Source organism: Ailuropoda melanoleuca, chromosome 16, assembly GCF_002007445.2.
Source record: "Ailuropoda melanoleuca isolate Jingjing chromosome 16, ASM200744v2, whole genome shotgun sequence".
Taxonomy (NCBI): Eukaryota; Metazoa; Chordata; class Mammalia; order Carnivora; family Ursidae; genus Ailuropoda; species Ailuropoda melanoleuca.
Window position 1 is genome coordinate 72,673,663 of NC_048233.1, and position 23,670 is coordinate 72,697,332.

At 42.4% G+C, this 23,670-nt stretch overlaps 1 protein-coding gene across 3 annotated transcripts in view; it reads left to right on the plus strand.

Moving 5' to 3' along the window:
- EXT2 (exostosin glycosyltransferase 2) overlaps positions 1 to 23,670 on the plus strand; it is a 133,862-nt gene that overhangs the window by 34,713 nt on the left and 75,479 nt on the right. The gene's annotated exons all lie outside the window — the stretch shown is intronic.

The following is a 23,670-nucleotide window of genomic DNA, read 5'->3' on the forward strand; positions in this document are numbered from 1 at the left end:
TGAATAGCGAAGATGGAAAAGCGATGTCAAAAATAAAACTCTCAGTACATTGGGTATATGGCCAACTGCCTTGCAGGCTTCACTGTATCCTGGGTGTGTCAGTGTAAGACGGCAGAATTCTTCGGTTCAAAGAGTACATGTTTATTTGTTTTTCATATTTTGGATTTCTGACATCCAAATGAGACTTGCCATCAGTTTGAACATTGAATATGGTTTCTGCTTTTTCCACTAAAGCTGTTATTGATGGGGTGTCTTAAAATTGAGGAAGTACAGAAATTGCTATTCTTGGTGATGCCCTTGAATCTTTAAGTGAAGGTTTAAATTTTGTTTAGCACATACATATATATTTTTAAAGTTGTGGTTCTTAAAATAATATACTTTATAAAGTTTTTATAACATTTGTCCAAAATGTTTGTTTTTACAGACTCTTAAACACAGAGAACAAACTAATGGTCACCAGAAGGGGGTGGGTGGGGGATGGGGGAAATAGGTGAAGGGGATTAGGTACACTTATGATGAGCACTGAGTAATGTATAGAATTCCTGAATAACTGTATCGTACACCTGAGATTAACGTAATATTGCAAGTTAACTCTACTGGAATTAAAATTAAAAACTTAGTAAAAATGAAAAAAAATGTTTTTATTTTTAAGAAGTGTCTCATGATGCAGTGAAAGGTGTAAACCCTCAGATGTCTAGAAACCTCAGCAGCTCCATTCTCTGAAGGTTCCCCATGCGGGTGGCTTGCCTGTCCTGTCCATCGACAGTGATATAGCTGTCCATGTCCACTTCCCCCTCCCTCCCTCACCCCAAGCACACGCGTTTACAAAGCAAACTGCTTAAACAGAGTAGTGAGATAGGCAGGCAGTTGGGTAATCTGAATGTTTTCATGTGAGGACGCTGAGGATAAAGGCCCATAAAGTAGTCCTCCCAAGACCGCACACCATGTGAGGGACAGACAAGGAGCACACTCTCTTTAGCTGTCCACAACGTTATTCAAATCACAGAACTGTGTGGCCTGGATTGAGGCAAAAAAAAAAAAAAAATCAGATGAACTTTCCAATAATTCAAGATGACCGATTATTGGATAGTCTTCTCAAAAAAGTGGTTGCTTGAGACATTTAGGGCTGGCTGGATGCATCCCTGGAAATATATTATGAAGAATATGGAAAACATTTCACTTCTAATTTCCAGAATCAATATTGTACTGTCATTTTTATCCCCCCACCTGTGAAATTGAAATTTTTTTTATGTACTTGAACTCTTACAGCTTTTTAAAAAATGCCAAATATTCCCTGCCTCCTTTTCTCCCCCACTCTCTGGCCCTGACAAGTCACTCCAAGCTGTGTTTCCCAATCTCTGCTTTCGTACTGGGTTGCTTGCCCTTAAACAGAACACATTGACCTGATCCCTGCAGTTCTTCCTGTGAAACAGACAGCCACGGTTCCGACACAAAGCTGGGCTCTTTGGCCCATGGGAGAGCCGTGGGGATTGAGTGCGACCACTTTATGGGATAGTCTGAATTTCATAATTTCTTTTCAGTAGCACTGGATTGTGTGCGTTTGAGTTTTCCTGAATGTATAAATCCATATTGCGAAACAGATTGGTTAATGTATATTGTTTAAAGCAGGATAAAATAAAAACTCATTTAATTGGAACCCTTAAGGAAGAGCATTTTTTATGTGTTTCACTTCTTTTTCTCCCCCAACTTTAGCATTAAGAACCTTATTGGAAAAAGACTTTTGCCAAGTATCTGATGGGAAGCCAAGAAAAGCATTTTAATAGAACTGTCTCAAATTTATAGTGCACCAGGGCCTGTAAATAAATTTTCCTGTCTTTAAGGTTTGCGCTGATTTGCAGTTGTTTTGTATAGCTTCTGAGATTTAAGTCCTCACAGTCCAGATGGAGAGACCATAAAGCTGCTTTCCTTGGCAGCCCTGGCACACCTTGTCCACAGGCAAACAGAAATGAGTCGTGTGTGGAAGCTGGTCTGGAAATGCTCACTTATCTTATTATGGTGCCAGTTTTAATTAGGTCAGTGGCTTTTCCTAGAGCAGCCCACCTAAATATTCTCCAAATTTAGGAGAATTAGAGTCTTTAATTTCATAATGCAAACCCATCAAATAAATATGTATTAAGCACCTGCACTTTTCCTAGTATTATACAGGCATATTGAGGGAGATTTTTTTTTTTTTTAAAAAGCAGGGGGAACGACACAGATCCTGCCTTTAAGAAAGGCCCTGATTCTGCTGGGGAGAGTACTTTCAGTAATACACCCAGTAGAAGGCCGGAAGTGCTGTCACTTAGTTGTGCATGGAGAGTCAGGAGTAGACCGGAGGTGAAGGGAATCTTCACGGCCAGCTAGTCTCGGATAGGAAGATGGGATGCTCTGGGAGGGTACTGACCTCCGCCCCGGGGTGGCTGCTGTGAGAACGACTTGGCAGGTAAGATGGAGCACAACGAGCAAGGACTTTGAATAGCAGCGGCAAAAAACTCCGTAGGAAGTAGGAGGCTAGAGGAGGTCAGTGAGGAGAGGAGAGTAGTGAAATGATGGGTGATGGGAGGGGAAAGCAGTATTCATTAAGGAGATCGAGAAACAAAATCAAAGAAGGGACGTTTGAAACTGCTCAACTCTTTCCTCGTATTTTATAAATGACACATAGGCCCTGGAGTTCAGGTGATCTTTTTTTTTTTTTTTAAGATTTTATTTATTTATTTGAGAGAGAGAGTGAGCGAGAACGCACAGACGAGCAGGGGGAGAGGCAGGCAGGGAGCCGGATGTGGGGCTCGATCCCAGGACCCTGGGATCATGACTTGAGCCAGAGGCAGATGCTTAACGGACTGAGCCACCCAGGTGTCCTAAGTTCAGGTGATCTTGAAAATGAATTTTTAGGGCCACGGTTGAACCTGACTGGAGCCCAGGTCTCCTGACTCCTGGTCTGACGATTTCGGGTGGGAGTGGGGGAGCCTGGGCACTGGGTACTGAAGTATTTTCCGGACCAAGGGTCATGACTCGTTAGTTAGATCTTGAAGTCAATTCATTGGGCGATGACTGGCGTTTTATTTATTTTTTAATGAAATATAATAGAAAGGTGAATATCAGCATATTACCCAGTAAAGATAAATACTTCCAGAAACTTCTTTTTCAGTTATATATGTAGATGAGTTGTGAGCTGCAGTATAAAATGTATTCATTTCTTGGCGTGGGTCCTAGTCCAAAAAGTGTGAAAAAGGTTGGTAGTGGCAAGCACGTGGGTTTTCGAGTTGGAGAAACCTGAATTCAAATCCTTAACTGTGTGGCAAATCCTAACCTGTGACTGTGGGCTGGTTACTTAACTTGCCGAAGCTTTCCTTTTCTATCTCTGACCTGGGGCTAATGACGCTGTGGAGCAGTCCTATTGATTACGTGAAATCATGAAGCATCTGGGTTCTGGCCTGCTGGCTCCATGCTGGCAGTCACTTGGGATTGCTCTGCCTATTTGGGTTTGAATATTGGAAGGAGCCTTCTGGTATGGAGTTAGGTCTTGAGGAACCACAGTGAGTTACCAGCATGGATGTATTACGCATTTGCTTCTGGGCTTGGAAACTTGAAACAGAATTTATTCCTGTGGGTCTGGTGTACTTTCTGCATCTTGGCATGAAGGCAGTTCACCTCTCTGTTTTTCTGTTAGGATCAGAATGGCTGATTAAAATCAGTGGTTCTCTAGCTGGCCTTTTAAAAAAAAATTCATTGGCACGTTTGGATAAAGTACTATTACCTTCTTTCCAGTGAGAAAAAATTTTGTACTGAGTCTTTTTTCCCTCTTCAAATATCTTCTCTGCCAAATGATGATTTTATTCATTTTTGGAACTGAAAAATTAAAAAAGAATGAACTTAAAAAGTTACAATCAGAATTGATGTTTGGGTGGTGCATGGTTGAAGAACTTGAGTTCATTGGGTAAGAACTAAAAATAAAGGGAATTTTTATGAGTGTTTAAGAGGACCAGCCAGATAGCTTTTAGAAATAGCTGTTGTTCCCATCCCACTGAAAAGAGACTGAGTTCTGTTATATGATTTTCCTGGTACTCTCTGCCTCTTCTTTTTTCCTCTCCTCCTCCTGCTACCTCTGCCTCCCTTCCCCCATTGCTTTCTGGCCAGCTCCATCCCAGATTTAAAATCCCGCTGGAGAATGGGGACGAGAGCTTCATCCCCCAGATGATTTGGAGCAGGGGCTAAAACACTGCCATAAATCTGTAGCTCATTTTAATGCCACGTTAAACCAGTGTGAGCGGCTGGTTTCCGTGGCCCCTGCCCTGTTTCTTTATGGGCCTCTTTGGCTCTTCTTTATAAAGAGGCCCCACGGAGTCATTTTAAAGTTCTTATCAGTTTGCTGACAGCTATATGGGTCTTTCTGCCGAGTCCAGGAGCTCACGCCAGCGTGTGAAACTTCTGATATTAAAATCGAAGAAAAATGCCAGGCAGGAGGGATTGGGTGGTGTGGCCATGATCTGGAGGTCAAAGACTAGTGAGATCATTAACCTGTGCAGGTCCAGAACCCTGCCCTTGGCTGGGTGAGTCGCTCTCTTGGTTGGTGGAGGCAGGGCAGTGAGGGTTAGGCAAGCGAGGATTTTCCAAGGGCGTTTATTTTTATCCCTCGATTAGAAAGCGCCGTTTCACTGGCCATTTGCGCTTTCAAGCTTCGGCAAGTGAGTTGGCAGCCCCGAAGGGCTAGGGGAGCCAGGTGTACCATGTACCTGTTTTGTAAAGGCTGCCTGACCGGCTGGGCCTCTGCTCGCACGTCTTCACCCGCTCCGGCTTGCCGTGTCTTTGCCCACAGCATCACTTATCAAATGTAAAGGGACTCTCATCAGTCTGCTTTGCTGGCCCTTTTAGACCAGATTGCTAACCCCTAGTAATCCTTCCAGAGTGCTCCATGGAAGTGCCGGGCCCTCTATAAATGTCAGCCTGCGATGCCTGGCCCTTTTTACCCTCTCACTTACAGAGACATGGACTAGAAGCTGCTCCTCCCTTTTCCCTACCACTTTTCCTTTCTTTCTTTGCTGGAAAACTCCCGCGGCAGACAGCTGAGGGGAAGGAAAAACCATTACCTGGATCAAGGCCAGGAGCTTGATGGGAGCTTCAAAATCTCTGGCATCTCCTGACCAGAATGTTTTTCCAGGCCTTTCAGAAAGTGCATCCCTGCCCGCTTTCTTTCAGTGTTCCAGCCTTGATTTCCAGAGCGGCCAGGGTGGGTGGGATATGCCCTCAGGATGTGCTTTCTGTCTGCCTGCGCTTCTCCTGACTGAAGCCTTAGGAAGAAATTGGTAGAGATTAGCAAAACCCAATGGATGTGTATTTTTAAGTGCTGTGTACCCTTTTGGCACCAAACCCGTTATTTTTCCCTTTTCAGATAGTTTTGAACATGAGCAGTTTTGCGAGTGCGTTCAGTTTAAAATAGCCAGTTAACGTGAGGTGCGGCAAAAGCAAGGAATTTTTGTAGTACGTTAGTCTAATTATATGGCTGTTGATCTAGGATTAATGATTTTCATTGAGCGAACGATAAAAATATACGGGTTTGTTTTATTGGTCGTGTAGCTCCTGTGGGGAGAGTAATTAGGTATAAAAACGAAACGAGCAATAAAACAAAATAAAATGCCCCAAACTCCAAAGCGATAGAACTACTTTTTTATACATTTTGGGGGGACTAAATTGATATCTGGTAATTAGCGAAGAAGTTTAACACACTGGGTATTATTGTTTATTGTGTAATTTTAACAAACTTACTGAAAATATTGAAGTTAGGAAAACTAAGTTACATAAAAATAATTGAGTATTTTGGAAGTTCTGCATAAATATGTGATTATGACCAGTCATTGCACAGCCTTTTCATGATGGGATGGTCAGTTTCCTCTTTGGGCGTTGGTTGGAGCGCTGTCTCTAGAGTTAACATGGGTTAATCCCTCCTAATGAGTCCCCAGTATGGGACAATACTTCAGGAAATGGCCTCTCTAATAGAAGTGTTAAATATTAATTTGCAGCCTGTATAAAAATTGTCTGACTCTTTGGGGCTGGTTTCCCACAGAGTGGGACTATTTGTGAAGCATTTCTGAGAAGTAATTGTTCATTACAGGAAACCCAGTGTAGCTTTTGTAAATTTGTTACGTACTTACTTACAAAAATATCTAGGTTTGTTTACAAAACAATAACCTGTCAATTAGCAAGTGTTGTTATGTTTTGTAAAGAATTCACCGTGTTCAGTTCTTCAGTAAGGGTTCAAGTGATCCATAGGATTTCTGTCTGTATTTATAAATATTAATATAGATCATTATATGTTTATGTGTATATATATATTCTGTCTCCCTCAGCATTGTGGATGTTGAAAGGATTTAGGGTTGCATAGTGATTTTTGGCTTGGCATAGTTTTTGGCTTTATAATAGCACAATTAGTCTTATAATCCCATGCTATTCTTCTTGGGAAGATTGCTGTAAGACTAAAGTCACGTATGTTTATTTCATGCTCAATCAGATCAGGATTGGTACAGAGGTAGCTCTGTGTGAACCATTTCTGGCAATATGGTTATCTCTGTCCTTGTAACTTAAGGCTAATTTGTTCTATTTCAATGTGTACTTCCCATTTTGATAAGGACTTTAATAGGACAGCAGTTCGCTTGTTATCTTTCGGGTTCTAATACTTTTCATTAAAATATTTCAGATATTTGAAGTACGTGTGTGTATTGAAGTATTTTTAACTCTCAGGTTAATTTGAGCAGGTCTCGATGATCTCACGTATGTATCAAAGATCTTTGAGTGTTTCTTTCTGTTCTAAGCTGCAGACTGAGGGTTGGGTTTAGCAGTGAGTGAGGCATTTTGGCATTTGACCGGAATGGGAAGATCTAGAAGCTGGGGACACGTCAGTGTGAATAACACACTCACGGACTGTGGGGCAGTGTGTAGGGGGCAGTGGACCTGAGTGGCTTCCCTGGAGCCTTGACCAACCCCAATCCGTATTGTCCAGATCTCTGCCTAGCAAGCTATAGGTAACTTCGACTGTGACGTTAACGGCAAGCATGGTCTTTGGAAATCTTTTTGGTGTAACCTGCAGATTGGAAACTAGAGTCGATAGATTTAAACTGTCTCATCAGCTACCGTAGTAATTTTTCACTGTGAGGCAAGGGAAGGATCCGAATTCCCTGTGGGGATTTTCAAGCTTCACATACCTCTTTCACATCCACTTGGTTCTTAACTGCTTTCTGGCATGGGGTGGAGGAAGGGTGGGGGGAACAGGGACATGGATTTCTCTTGAGAGTCGCTGCTCTGAGGAACCTCAGCTACTCTTACTCATGGGTATCTATCATCCTTCAGGTGAGAAGGGACAGGGGGACAATTGAGAACCACTGACATAGCAAGTCTAGCTATTTCAAGCTTCCCCTCTGTTCAGAGTCCCAGTTTGGAGAATGTACATTGGGGTTCCCATTCAGGATCAACAGGAGAGCTTGTCTTAATAATTCTTAATCAGAAGATGGAGTTTTCCAGCAGCACGCAGCTTATAGAGGACTCGTGTGCTGGTCAGGTGGAACAGTGATCAACACCATTGGACCCACACTCCTCAGTTTCTCTTTTTCTGGGCATGTATAGGCACAGTGGAAAGGGCTTGCATGTGGCCTGTCTGTTGAGTTAGTATCTACAGCCAAAAAGGGAGAACCCGCCAGAGAAGATCTCCTTAGCTTTTTCTAGTTGGATTGTCGCTATGTGGGGAACAGGACAGAGGAGAGATCATCACCCTGAAGTAAGCCTTTATGTCTGTCTTCTTGGTCCCTTTGCATATTGTGTGTGTGTGTGAGGGGGTGTCTTAATTAAAGGGGGGCAGGCCTTTCCAATGTGCCTAGTTGGAGTGAGGCTTGTGTTACATTTGCCTTCTCTAATCCAACAAACTTCGGCTCGCGCTCCTCCTAGGTTTTAGCCTAGCAAACATGGGAAGTCTCACCCCAGGCAGATTCCTGTACAAGTCATTGGCAGATGTTGTCGTCTTTATTTAGTTTTGGTGACAGATCTTGATTAAAGTGTTCCAATCTACCTTTCAGCTATTTTATGGAAGCAGCTGGGAGAGAGAGCTGGTGAGCTGCTAATCACTGAAGCAGCTCCCTGAGCTGACCTAGCGAATAGTGGGATTCAGAGGCGTGGATAGCTCAGAAAACTGGGCACGGCAGAAATGAATCTCTAGTCTCTTTGCTGAGAAGGTTTGCCCAGGCACAGTTTTATTGGTCAGTGGCTCCTGCTTTAGTAACCTTTCACCCCTGTGGCTCCTGGAGGTACAAGCCACTGGCCGGCCTTGCCTTTGAACTCCTCATGGCTCCTGCCACCTCAAAGGCTCCCAGTCAGAAGCTTGTGTTTTGCTTGGGATCTCTCCTCACAGCAGGGCGTCAGCAGTTGGGAAAACTGATCCACCCTTAGAACATTGATATATTTGAAGGTGATACCCCTGAGACTTGAAACCTATGGCTTTCTGTTTCAGGAGCTGTCTGTCATATGTCAAGAAACACGACTCAGACTACCCCTGTTTCTTCCTGGATCCCTTCTTGTTTCCCACAGGATAGGAGAGCATCACATTCAAGCATTCCCTATGAGTATTCACAAAGTGTCCCCCTACCTTCAAGCCCTTGGCCCCTTTTTCTTCTGACTTGCTCCAAGTAACATTTATTTTGAAAGAATTTTTCTTTTAAATTGCACTAAAACATGCAAATCAAGCCATCTTTGGTGTCTGGGATCATAATTAATGGTGAAGATGGCATAGTACACAGCGTCACAGGGCTCAGCTGTTCAATCTTTGCTGCCAGAGCTGATGAACCCTACTTGTGATAGAGCTCAGCTACACTTCTCACTGCCTTCTTGCTCCCACGCGACCTTCTGGGGAAACTAGATCTTGCAAGGAGACGTAGAAAGAGTGTGGATCAGCCTCCCGCGTCTGCTTGGCTTCTTGTCTGAGGAACAGGAGTAAAAGCTTTATTATGGAGAGGCAAATCCGGGGACCCATGGATATTAGATGATTTCAGTATAGCTTCTTCATGAGAAATCAAACTTCTCATTCTAAGAATATTGAGTAGAAAATGTCTCTTCCACTCATGATGCCTTTAACCTTGGAAAGGAGCAAATGATCTCTCTTGAGGTCCCCTGCTTGTCTAGAATCCAAATAGAATATTACTGACAATCTTTTGCAGAAAGGACATTCTGGCAAGGTCTTTCTCTGCGTCAGAGCAAAGATTGGGTTTTTAGCAGGTACTCAGGTGTTGGAAGAGGCGGGCCTGATTTTACTGCTGTCTTACTCTGTGGTCATGAGTATGGTCAGGAGCTTACATTTCCCTGTTGGCAAAGGGCAGGGGGGCATTTTTATGTTAACACCTGTGTTTGACACTGTATTGGGAACTTCCTTTTGAAGATCTGATGAGGTAGCTATTATTCTTATTTTAATAAAGGAGAAAGGCAAACCTTGGAGGCTACTAGATGGCCTGAGCTTACACAGCAGACGTGGCAGATTTGGGATTGGGAAAAATTTGTGGCATGTGATGGAAAAGTATGAAGTTTATTTACAAATCTCTAATATTCTTTGTTTAAAGCACCTTTTGAACTAGTATAATGATCTACAATATTTATAGCATGCCCGTGTTGGGTAAGATACTGTACCTGGTGCAGGGCTCTACAAACTAGGGCTCCCGTTCTGGAGATGCCAGCAGGCTGAAGGGGAAGGTGTGTAACGTCCATTAATGTCTATGTTAGTTTGCTATGGCCTCTGTAACAAAACACCCCAGACTAGGTGGCTTATGCAACAGAAATTGATTTTCTCACAATTCCAGAGGCTGGGAGCCCAAGATAAAGGTGTCAGCAAGGTGGTTTTCTCCTGAGTCCTCTCCCTGGCTTGCAGATGGCTGTCCTCTTGTTGCTGCTTTACATGTCATCCCTCTATGCACTTTGAGGGGACAGAGTTCTGTCCCTCAGTGTCTATATCAGGTACAAGAGTCAGAGTCAGTAGTTGTCATTTAATCGGTGCCATTGAATTGGGTTTCGCTCCTTCCTGTGAATCTACTTCTGAGACGGTTTTTCCTCATCCCATTCTCCATTCCTGACCAGGTAAGAGTGTAGAAAGGGGGGGCGTGAGGGTGAAGCATAAGCTGCTTCATGTGCCACATGCACATCCGTGTCATCCTGCTGCACACCAGGACACAAGGAAGGGGCTTGGTGGGCTCCGCTCAGAATCTGCAGAGTGCCTCTGCCCTGGCCACCGGTTAGTGAGGTGGGACTTCCGTCGTGCTCTTTCATCACAACAGGGTGACAAGGGTATTATTAGAAGACTTTATTAAGCCCCATAAGAGCCTGGTTTTTATTTTGTTTTGCTGTGTCAGTGGAAGGATTCTTAGCAGTGAGATTGGTTTTTCTCACTGAGATTTTGAGTGTCACAATTCATGTTTTATCTGTAGAATGGAAAGGCTAAAGGTGCAGGGTTGTGTGCTAGGGTGAGAACTTCCGGACTTTAAAAAATGCTAGAGAATTTGAAAAAGATTTAATAATGCAGAAAACCTCTTAGTTGTGGTAAAAGTGATACTTCATTTTTAATAAACCCCGTGTCACTCAAGTTGGTTGATTTGGGGGCAGGAGGAACAGAGTGTCGCAGAGGAAACAGGTATAAGAAAGTAACGGATCCCTGTCCCTCAAGAGAAATTGTTAATTTATCCTCGTAACCATCCCTGCGTGCTGTTGGTTGCCTCAGCCAAATACATCAGCGGGATCCATGCCGCCCCGCCTCAGCTCACACATGCACGTCCTGTAGCCTCAGGGTCAGGTAGGTGGTCTGTTAGTGATGAATTGTAATCAAGAAATTTGTTGAACAATTGTTTTTTCACTTTTGTTTTTAATGATGGAAACCTTGTCTCCTTGGCCAAGGTAAGTTCATGGCCTTTAACTACATTATTTGTATGTTTTTCAGAGCACTGGATTCTCCTTGGCTAATAACAAGGGCACACGTTGTTCGGAAAACTAAGGAGACACCAGCTTCTAAATTTATCGTTTGTAAAGCATGTAAATAAGGTGTTCAGAAGTTTGCTCCGTTGATCCATTAGTAAACCAGAGTTCTCTGCTACCATATCCCTTTAAAGCAAGCCATACTCAGTGCATTGATTTCCAGCGGGCTAAGCCTGGGATGGAGGAGATGTCTGGATTTTATCGATTTTTGCTTGTTTTCCCCTTGTACTCTACATTGTTTTTCTATAGCGTATTTGTTGATATTATTGGTGCATTTAACGTCTTATATTTTGGGACCTGAGAGAGGATGTATCTCTTTAATGAGGTCGTTTGTTTCTTCTGAGCAACTAGGCTCCTTTTCAGGTGATGTGGGGACACCCCCCCCCCCAGCCTCGAAAGAAATAACTCAGGGGAATTGTGAGCTGAGCATCAGAGTTGGAGAAGAGGCACAGCTGGTACCAGCACTAGGCAGGAGAGGTGCTGGGGTGGTCGGGAAGGTGCACCTACCTTCATCCTGTCCTTTCCACTGATGTGTGTGACTTGGAATAAGTCAGTTGCCTTCAGAGGTCTCCATTTTATCATCTGTTTGTTTTTATAACCTCTGGTAAGGACTGACTCTTGACTGTGATATAATAACGCATGAAAGATCCAGGGTGAAGGTGGGCATTAGGTTGTCTCGACAGCTACTCCCCAAATGTTGTTGGGGAAACTTCGTGGTCATACAGTTATTCTCAGAGGAGTCTTTCGGCATAACTCAGGATAAACTTATAGCCGTTCTTGCCACTGTATTGGGCTAGAGGTGAAATGCCTCTCTTAAATTGGCAGAAAGCATGTAGGTGTGTGGCTGGGAAAGGGAGGCTTCTGGAAAAGTTGAGCATCGCGGAAGTGTAGGAATCTTGAGGTTGTGGATTGATTCCTTTTGTAAGCAGCTCCGTGCATGCTCCGGTCTTACTTGAATGAAATCAGGAAGTTTAGAGAAAAGTGGGACCAGTAAACCCCCATGAACGTTTCAGTGGCTTCTTGTTCTCATCTGTAAAATTGGGATGATGTCCTTGGGTTGTGAGGATTAAATAAGTTAATCTAGGGGAGGCGTTTAAAATAGTGCCTGGTACATACTTAAGCGTCTGGTTTCATCGACAAATACTGAGCTCCTGCTTTGTGCGAGGTATCGATCGGAGTGCTGGGGACGCAGCAGTGGACAAACAAGTGGCACTCCCTTGTCTGCACGTGTGGGGGAGTTGTGTTAGGCGGTGATGTGGGGATGAGGTCAGGAATGTCGGCTCCAGAATTAATGGTGAGTGCCCAGTTCACTTGTCTCACCCTTTCTCCTGGGGCACTCACCTTTTACACTGAGAAGTCTGTCTCTTGGGACATCCTTGTATTGATGGGGGTTATAGGTTTGCTTCTCCTTGTCTTCGTTTTCTGTTTTCCACCTACCTGCAACTTTACTTCTCCCTTTCTAAACCCTACTGCGTGACTTAGAGAGAGAAAGGGATTTGGAATCTCCTTTTTTCATGTTCTTCTCTTCATCCCATGTCCTGGTTTTTTCTCTGTGTCCTTTCCCTGATGATAAATCAGGTTTTACTCTGCATAGAACTCGACCATGTAACACGATGCCAGGTGAGCTTATAAAGAGTTTGTGAATAGGTGTTGGCCCTTGAAGAAAACACCTTCAATAATGGAAAGCTCTGTGAACTTGGGCGAGCACCCTGATCTGCCATCAGAAAGTATGGCCCCGGACTTCAGCTTTCAGACCTCTTCCTTGTGTTTTTGTGGTTATTGGGGAGTCTCTGCTGCAGCCATTTTCTCTGGTAACTACAAGGGAAGCTAACTGTGTTCTCAGTCTTTAGCCACTGCCCATAAATAGAAATACTGAGGCTGGAGACAAGCAGAAGGAAGTCTGTGCTCCTAGGGGATGATGGGCTCCTTTGTGGGCCTTTGGGGGTTCTCCAGCCAGCTCTGCTGCAGACCTAGGATTGGAGTACTGGTGCGTGTCCCTGCTTTTTCCTGACCTTCCAGTGAGTGGCTCTGAGTTTTGGGTATGAGAATGAGATCTAGAACTTTTAGAAGTCAGCTATATGAAGGGGAAGTTGTGTATTCGAGTATTCACGCAGGGATGGGGGCTGCCGCTCCTGTCCTTCAGAAACTCTTGGGGGCGTGCTGAGGACACACGGCTGGGAGGACTGTACTAAGGCGTCTTCGTCTCTGTGCCAGGAGACTGGGGTTGCATTTAGAGATGGGTCACAGAAATGCTAGGAATGGAGAAAGCTAGATTTAAAGAAGTAAGTCCTCTGCAGCCCGCCCAGGGGAAAGGTTGTGAGCAAGTTTTCAAAACCCTGAGAAGGGCGAGAAAGAGAATAAAGGATCCATTTGGTTTGGCAGTGTTTCATGACTGTTTCTTAATATTAAGGTGATTTTTTTCCTTTTCACTATCTATGCACCAACTGGGTACAGACTATTTTAAACAAGACAAAACAACAACAAATCTGTGGATGACAAAACAGTAACAAATCCTAATGTTATTTTTAGAAGGCTGTGGATGTGGGATAAGGTGAAAATAAAATAGAGATTAAGTTCCAGCAAGAATGAGTGGGCTCCGTGTGAGATCCTAGAAGAGCCAAAATTTGTTCACAGGGGTATGATATCTGAAATCTTGCTGGGGGCTCTGGCCGCACTTAAAATGCTTCTCAGCTGGTCCTCTGGTTAACCCTACTGGTTAAGCCAAGCGTAATCCTGCTGCTGTTGGGAAAAAGGAGTTGTGACGTGGTGAATGGCATTCTGTGTCCTTCATCTGTCCCAATTGTCCAAGACACTTGGGCCCTCCTGCAGGATGCCAGTGTAAAGTTGTGAGAGCCCACAGAAACCTACCGTCCGAAGTCTGTAGGATTTTCGGGCTGATTTCTCGAATGCTTGCCCGTAAGTGGGGGCTAGTAAATTTTGCTTTGTATTGTGGGCCCACCATCAAAGAGTTTTTAGTCTAACTGGGAAGATAAGGTTTTCCCCTTGATAAAATAACAGTGGGGCAGAGAATTGATGCTGACTTTTGTATAAACATTGTGAGATGAATTAGAAAAGAAGGGCCTTGTATAGTTTCAAGGAAGGATTTTTTTAATTAATAAATTTTATTTTTTAGAGCAGTTTTAGATTTACAGGAAAATTGAGCAGAATGTAGAGAGATGCACAAGCTACCCCGTATGGGGATTCTGTGCCGTATGGGGATTCTGTGCCACAGCGGTCTCTCTGTTATGGTGGAGCTTACGTTGATTCTTCATTATCACTCAGAGTCAGTAGTTTGCATTAGGGGTTGCTGTTGGTGCTGTACATTCTGTGGGTTTGGACAAATGTGTAATGGCATGTATCTACCATGTTACTCTTTCTAATTTAACTCCATTGTGGTATAACAGCAGACATTATTCTTTTAAATGTGTTAAGGTATGTTTTATGGCCAAGAATGGGGTCTGTCCAGGTGAATGTTCCATGTGAACTTGAGAAGAATATATGGTCTGCTCTTGTTGGAGAAAGTCATCTTCGGATGTCAATTACATGGTACTGTTAAGTTCAACTGTGTCCTTACTGATACTGATTTTCTCTCTTCTGCATCTGTGCATTTCTGATAGAGGGTGTTAAAGTTTTACAATAGCGCATTCATCTGTTCCTCCGTGAAGTTCTGTCAGTTTTTGCCTTGCATGTTTTGATGATCTTTTGTTGGATGCATACACATTAAGGACGGATTGTTGTCTTCTTGGAGTATTGACCCCTTTATCATTATGCAATGCCCTCTTTATATAATTCCTTGCTCTGAATTCTGAATTCCTTGCTCTGAACGCTCTCTGAAATTAATACAGCTATTACCACTGTCTTTGGATTAAGTGTTAGCATGGTGTATTTTTCTCCATCCTTCTACTTTTATGTGTCTTTATTTTTTTATTATTTTTTTTTCTGAGAGAGAGCACACTCATGAGTGGAGGGGGAGGGGCAAAGGGCGAGGGAGAGTGAGAAAATCTTAAGCAGGCTCCACGTTCAGTGCGGAGCCTGACATGGCCTCGATTCCACGACCCCAAGATCATGACCTCTGAGCCAAAATCAGGAACCAGATGCTTAACTGACTGAGCCACCCAGGTGCCCCATTTATGTGTCTTTATATTTAAAGTGGCTTTCTTGTAGGCATAAACAGTTGGGTTTTGTTTTTGATCTACTCTGACAGTCCGTCTTTTAATTGTTATATTTAGACCATTAATATTTAAAATGAATGTTGATATAGTTGGATTCATATTTATTGCTATTTTCTATTTGTTGCCTTTGTTCCTTGTTCTTGTTACTGACTTCCACACTTTTTTAAAAAAAGATTTATGTACTTATTTGAGAGAGAGATAGCAAGAGAGAGAGAGAGAGAGTGCTGAGCAGGGGCAGAGGCAGAGGGAGAGGGAGAGGGGGAGGGAGAGAAGCTTCAAGCAGATTCCCTGCTGAGCATGGAGCCCGATGCAGGGCTTGATTCGAGGACCGAGCTGAAATCAAGAGTTGGCTACTTAACCGACTGAGCCACCCAGGCACCCCAGACTTCCACACTCTTTATGTCTTTTGTGGTTTTAACAGAGTATTTACATGACTGCATTTTCTCTACTTTCTTAGCATATCAGTTGCACTTATTTTTTTAAACATTTTTAGTGGTTACCCTCAAGATTGCACTATACATTTACATCAGATCCAAGTTCACTTTCATTTAACACTTTACTGCTTCATAGTTGATGAGAGTACAGATCTTCCTTGACTTACAGTGGGGGGTGTGTCCTGTAAACCCCACTGTGAGTTCAAAGTATCGTAAGTCGAAAACGCATTTAATACTCCTAAGCTATTGAACATCATAGTTTAGCCTCTCCTGTCTTAAACGTGCTCCGAGTATTAGCCTCCAGTGGGGCAGAATCACATAACACAAAGCCTACTTTATATTAAAGTGTCGAGTATTTCATGTAATGTATTGAATCCTGTAGTGAAAGTGAAAAACAGAATGGTTGTAAGTGTGTTGGTTGTTTACCCTCACGCTCGCACGGCTGACTGGGAGCTGGGGCTCGCTGCTGCCCAGCGTCACGAGAGGGGATCGTATCGTGTATTGCTAACCTGGGAGAAGATCCAAATTCGAAATTCGAAGGATGGTTTCTACTGAATGCATGTTGCTTTTGCACCACTGCAAAGTCAGAAAAATCATACGTCAATCTACCTTAAGTCTAGGAGACTGTGCCTTATATTAACAATATAGTTTTAATTCCTTCCTCTTGTCCCTTGTATCATTGCTGTCATTTTGTTTATAGATAAGTATACGTAATGGAATACATTTGTTGCTATTATTATTTTGAAGAAATTGTTAGATGAATTAAGAATAAGAAACATGAAAGTTTTTATATTACCTTCACTTATTTCTTCTCTGATTCTTTTCCTTTCTTTATGTAGATCTAAGTTTCTGACTTGTATCATTTTCCTTCTCTCTGAAGAACTTCTTTTAACATTTCTCGCAAGGCAGGACTACGGGCAATAAATTCCCTCAGTTTTTGTTTGAGAAATTTTTTATTTTTCAAAACCACTTTTGAAGGATAATTTTCCAGAGTAGAAGAGTTCTAGCTCCTTGGGGTTTTTCACTTTGAATATTTCTGAGAAGTTGGATGTAATTGTTCCCTGTGTTCCTCTAGAGGCAAAGGGGTTTTTTTTCTTTTCTTCCAGGATTTTCTAATATTTGATTTTCTGAAGTTTTAGTATGATATGGACAGGTACAGTGTTTTTGGTCTTTATCCTGCTTGGTGTTTTCTGAGCTTCCTGGATCTGTTGTTGGTATCTGACATTAATTTGGGAGATATTGGTCTTTATTGCTTTAAGTATTGCTTCTCTTCCTTTCTTTTTTCTCCTGGTATTTATATTGTGTATATGTTACACCTTTTATGGTTGTCCCATAGTCCTTGGATATTCTGTTCTGGTGTTTTGGGTTTTTTTTGGGGGGGGGTCATATCCTCAAGCTCAGAGATCCTTTCCTCAGCGCTGTCCATCCCATACTGGTGATCCTGTCAGAGACATTCTTCGTTTCTTTTGAAGGATTGTCCAGCATTTCTTTTCATTCTTTTTTAGAATTTCTATCTGAATTTCAAGTGTGGAAGAGCCCTTAAGCATCATGTAATCCTGTCTCAATTGTAAGGTATGAAAATTGAGATCTGGAAAGTTAAATGACTTGTCAGCATTTATTTACTATTTAATGGCAGAAGCCCAAATTAGAATCAGATCTGTTCTACTCTAGCGCTCTTTCTACTACATCTGTTAAAGTTGGTGCTACAGAAAGGAGCCGTAAGTTGTGGGCCATCCTCCAGCTGATACGTCACTAATTGCGCAGCACAGTCCCTGGTTTCCCTGGGAGACCTATTGCTTTCATCCACTTTGGAATCATTTAGTCATTCTTAAATATATAAGGCCTCTCTCACTTAATTTGAACATGTGGTATTATTAACGATACTGCCTTGGTGATTGAGAATCATGTTCTATTTAATTAATGACATGCAGAGTAACCTATATTGGAGAAAAGCCTTAACAGGTTAAACCCAACCTGATTCAAAGCCTAGCTGCAGTTCTGGATTTATCCTTTGAGGCAGTCTGTGGTTTCGTCAGAACCATGATGAAAAGAGCACAGACTTCAGAGTTAGATGAAGTGGTTTTGAGTTCTGGATCTGTCGGTTAAAAGCTTTGTGACCACAGACAAGTTACCGTTAATCTTTCTGAGCCTTGTCTTCTTGTCTGTAAACTGGAGATACGTCAATTATAGGATTGTTGGGAGGCTCAAGTGAAAAAGTATGTGCCATATTTAATTGATTCTCAGTCCCATATTTTTTCACATTTTAAAATCTCTGATGTCAGGATTGTATTATAATTGATATCATTTTGGTATTGTGCCATATCTTAATTGAGAGCCTTTCTTCTCTTAGTGTTATATAAAATAATGATGCATTTTATAATTATTGGTGGCAGGCAGCTATCCCACGTTCACGTAGATTCACAAATCCTAAACAGAATAGAAAAATTGAATCTGGCAGTATGTAAAAAAGGGATACTATGTCATGACTAAGTGAGATCAAGAATGTAAAGTTGGTTTGACACTGAAAAAATTAATCAGTGTAAATCACCACATTAACAAAACGAAGGAGAAAACCCATCTGATCATCTTCTAAATATAGAAAAAAAATCATTTGATAAAATTCAACAACCATCCTTGAGAAGAGCTCAGCTAAATGAGGAATAGAAAGGAACTTCTGCTATTTGATAAAGGATATTTATAAAAAACCTACATATAACATATGACTTACTGATAAAATATTGAATGCTTTCCCCTAAGATTGGGATCACATCGAGGATGCTCACTCTTACCATTTGTATTCAGTATTGTACTGAAGATTCTAGGCAGTACAAAAGGAAAGTAAATAAAAGGCATAAAAGTTGGAGAAGAAAAAGATAACATGTCTTCATTTGGAAATGACATGGTTGTATACTCAGAAAAGCCAAAGTAATCTACAAACCACTGTATTAGTAGGGAATTTAACAAGGTTGTAGAATACTAATGATTGGGCTCTAATGAAAATGCATATTTTTTCTTCATCAAGTGTTTTCTTCTTGTGGGCTAGGTGGTGGTCTTTTGTGATCTTCTGTAACCTGACTACAGGTGGAATCAAACTACTGCTTTTATAATGTTTATTTCATAATTATTTACCCTCCTGGATTTTGTAATTACTCTGCAGATTTCTAGCTGATTGTCTTGATTTTTCTAGATATAAAATCCTATCATCTGCAACTAATTATTGCTTTTGTATTTAGAGCATGAAGGTCCATATTACGGTCTTCACGTAAGAGGACAGCGTCAGGAGGGTGTTTAGGTGACTATAAAAGAAAATTCCACCAACAGTTGCTGAAGGAAATCAGGGTTTACATGTCTCACTTTAAAAGATACCCGGAGGTTGGTCATCCGGGGCAGGTGTAGTAATTCCGCAATGCCATCAGGGAAGCGGATTTCTTTCTATATTTCTGCTCTGTCACCTTCAGCATGCTGGCTTCTTCTTTTCAGTTATAGTACGTCTGCTTCAATCCCAGCCAGCCTGTTTGCACTGCACTAAGTAGGAGAGAGAGAGCCAAAGGAAAAAACCAGAAGTCTTGTTGTAGCGAGACTTTATCTTTTTATTTAGGAAAGCGCACATTTTTTGCATTGCTGCAAAAAAGACTGGACTACTTAGTATTTTAAGTTGATTTTGTTAGTAAAAATGAGGAAGGTAATGGTTGTCTATCACGAGGACTGAGTATCGTCTGTACTGTGAGAAGTTGGGGTAATGGGAAGGGCCCTGCCATGAGCTTATATGTGTAAAGTCTGAGTATTGCTGAGATTTAACAGTTTGGGATTTTGTTTTATTTGTTTATTAAAAAAATTATTTTGTAGCTGGTTACTTTAGTGAACGTCCTTACTAGCTTTGATACGTTTTTAGCTGATTCTCTAGACTTTCTTAGTAACCAGTCTCTGGAAAGCTCTTGAAATTTGTTTCAAATTCCTTTCTTTTTTCTTATTAATCCTATTAGTTTTCTTTGTTTCATTTTTTTTACATGATCAAATTGGGTGCTTTATTTTTGAACAGTAATTCTGTGTGCACATTGGAGTAAAGTTAAATATGAGACTAGAAACAATTGAAAGTTAGAAATATTTGAGGGCTCAGTAGATCTGAGCTTTTTAATAAAAAGTGGCTATATGCTTTTCTCTTCTAAATAGATAAGATATATGATGGGGCATTCACTTAACATTTAAGGCAAATATGAGTTTTTTTTTTAATTTAGTGAAATTATTAATGGGGAAAGCAAATGCTTTAATATTTCCAAAAGCCACAAATCTCCATGGGTTTAAGGATTGTAATAGAATGCCATACCATATGTCCATAAACTAGGTTAAAAAAAAAAAGTAATACTGGGTGAATATACTTTTGTAGTTTTTAATCTTTTCAAAGAATACTAAAAATTCTTTGATACATCTTCCTATAGGAGGTGGAGCTGAATTATCCTCCCTGGGAAGATAGACCAAACATAGTGACTTGCTCCCAACCAATAGATTATGGAATGGGATGGTAACTTTACAGTAGGGAATCCGGCAGACCCCCCCTCCCCAACCAGGTCATCAGGGTTCACTTTCCCGTAGCATGTCGTGTTGATAGCATATGTCCCCTGATAATGATGTGGGGAGAAGGGCATATCACCTCCGGAGTATTCTCCAAAATCCATAACCTCAGTCTCATGATTAGAAAACATCAGACCAACTCAGAATGAGGGACATTCTGCAAAATGCCTGACCAGTACTATACAAAAGTGTCCAGGTCGTGAAAGAACAGGAAAGACTTTGAAACTGTCTCAGATTGGGAGAGACTAAGGAGACATGACAATGAAAGGCAGTGGGGTCCCTTGGACTAGATCCTGGAACAGGAAAAGGGCCTTAGGGGAGAACTGGGAAAATCCGAAAAGAAAAAGTCTGTCGTTTAGTGAATGGAATTACCTACGTGTGAACTTCTTAGTTTTGATCATTGTACCACGGTGATAATGATGGTAACAGTAGGGGAAACTGGCTGAGGGATGTTCTGGAACCCTCTGTACTACCATTGTTTCTTGAAGCCTCACATTCTTTCAGAATAAAGTTAAAAAAAACAGTTAACACTTTGCGTGGTAATGAAACAAAAAAAGATTGACACCTACCAAAAAACTGCAGAATGGCCTCTGCTGCAGAGGTCTGTGATTTTGTATAAGTATCCAGTGAGTGTGACAGTGCCATGTTCAGGTAACTGAGATGATGGGACTGGGAAGCTTCACTGGTTGGTGGAGAAGTGTCCCAGAGGTATTGGACTTTCAGATGGAGGGTGCATCTGGAGAGGGCATATAAAGTAGCTCACGAACAAGGGAGTGAAGAAAAGCACTCTCGTGTTTTCTGTCATAAGGTATTCTAAATTCAGTGAAATTAACAAAATAAATGTTTTAAGGAAAGGAAAAAATGGAATGCTGATAAATCCTGGGTATATTAACCTTTTTTTGCTTTAGAAATCCGTTTTTATTTTAAAGAAAGTAAATTCTATTTATTATCGTTTGTTGAATTGTTGAATAGTTGAATAAAGGTGTATTACATGTTTGTGACCTTCCTCTACTCTAGAAAAGCCTTCAGTCCATGAAAAGCGCCTCTGAGAGGTTCGGTTGATTTTTGTTTTTTCATGTACCTCTTTCGTTTAGAAAAATGGAGTGAGCCAAAGAAAACGCAAACCCAGCAAGCTTACAGTAGTTCTCAACTAGAAATTAGGATGCTTGGATTATAATTTGATATCACCGCTGAGTTTTTATGCCTGTCAGGTAGAGATGACCTGAGCCTGTCTCTCTCCCTCCGGGACGGGATGGGGTTGTCCGGAAGGGCGCCGGGCCCCCTGCTCTGGCCTCTCCCCTTTCCAGCAAGGCAGTGAGGGAGAGAACCGGTATAACCCCGAGCGTGCTGCACAAGAGGTTTGGGAAAGGTGTTTTGTCACAACAAACAGATGACAAGGACATAATGAGCCTTGGTACGTGTGTTTGGAAAGACTTGGAATCTCTTTGGAAGTTTTTGGATTCATCTTCTGACACAGCTTTGAGGAATTAATCCCTGAGGTGTGGAAATATCTTCCAGCTCTGCACCTGAAATAAATGGTTCCATCGATGCTCGTGTGGTAAGGGGAAATTTCTCGAATCTCCCTGGTGCTCAGACACAGAAGTGCTTCTGCGTAACTTTAATGGTAGGCCGTTCCTTTAACTTGTTGTGGGAGAAAGTGCATGCTTTATTTCATGTCTTCTCTGAGCTTCTTGACTCGGTGTTTTGTTGTTTTTCATTAATTTTGGAAGGCTCTTAGCCATTATTTCTTTAAATATACCTGTTGACTTGTTTTCCACACCATCTTCTGGGACTGCAGTTACAGGCATGTCAGAACATTCAGTGCCATCTCCCGATTCTTGGATCTCTGTTTTCTTTCACTCCTTTTCTTCTGTGCATTTCAGTTTGGATAATTTTTCATTTCAAGTTCACTATTTCTTTCCCCTGCTATTTCCGGTGTGGTGATAACCCGGTTGAAGGAATTCTTCATTTATGATACTACATTTTTATTTCTGGCCTATCATTTGGTTATTTTCTTATCGTTTCCACCTCTCTATTGAATATTCCTATCTGTTGATACAAGTTGTCTACCTTCTTCACCGGATTCTTTCACACGTTAATTACAGTGAAAGTCCCTAGTAATTCCAACAGTTTGGTCATCTTTGGTCTGGTTCTGTTGACAGCTTTACATTATGACAGTGGATTGTTTTCACTTATTTTTTTTTTGTTTCTGGCAAATTCTGATTGAATGATAGACATTCTGTATAGAAAAACCACCCCAAAGTAAATGTCACGTGCAGAGATGGGCACAAGGCTGGCTGGCCTCAGGTGTAAAGGGCTGGGTTTGGGTTTTCTGTTGCCTGGCTCACCTTCAGCACACCTCAGACATCAGCCACTGCCTTGTGCTCCATGGAGGGCCAGGGTAAAAAGGTTTTCCTCAGAGTTCACCCTCACCCTCCGCTTCCAGCGGGCCCTGCCTGGCCTGTGTCCCCCAGGAGGCCTTTTGCCCTCAGCGATGGACTGTCACAGCTGTATGTGGAGCTGGGTTCACTGTCAGGACCATGGGCTTCTCCCTTCCCTGGTCCAGTGTCAGTCTCGGGCAGGCCTGTTCGCTGGGCTCTTGGAGGTGGGGCCTCTCAGGTTCGGCTTCTCCCTGTGGCAGCTCTGTTCTCTTCTTTACTGCGAGGGGTCTCGGGTGGGAGAGAGTTTCCTGCCCCTCTTGTAGGGGCGGAGGCTTTTGCTTTGCCGCTCCCTCAGTGGTGGTCTGAGGAGAGCTGGAAGGGTTCCTCCCTGTCCACAGGGGCCGGCTGCCTTTCCACTCCTGACCCACAGCCGGTACTTCTGTGTCTACATCTGGAGTCTGGGAAGGTTTCCTGCTTCTCCCCCAGTGGTTTAAGGCTTTGCTTTGGATGAAAAAATGTCCAGGAAATGGGCAGAGTGTACCTGAGTGCCACTGAGGGGGCCTCTCTTTGATTTCCTTCCCTGCCCTGGTTCTTTCTCAAGAACATCTGGGAGAAAAGAGCTTGCAAGGGAATGCAGACTTCCCTTGTGTCTAGAGCTTCCAATGGTCCTGCTAGCCCTCACTCAGTTTTAGGAATTCATTCATTCTTAAAAATGTTCTCTTTGGCTGCTTTTACTGCAGCAACTCTACCCTCTGTGATCTTCCAAAGCTGGAATAGTTTGTCCCATTGCTCCTAGAGGAGCTTGTCACCCTTTGAAGTTCGGGCTCCCCTGATTGCCTCAGGACCACAGCTCTCTGATGGGCCTAAGACAGTTATGATGTTGGTGGGTTATCTGGTGGCTTTTTGTCATTGTTATGGTGGGGTCCATGTTCTCTTGTGGCTTTCTGCCTCCTGAACAGAAGTAGATGCTTTATGTTGTGACCACTGGTGGGTTGGGGGCAGGGAAATAGAGCACTGTTCGAGCAAGTACTGATGCACAGGTGCATGTTATTGTCGGGTGTTTGGATAATTCGGGACAAAAGCGTAACTGGCTGGTTTATTGTTTAGTGTGTGTGTGTGTGTGTG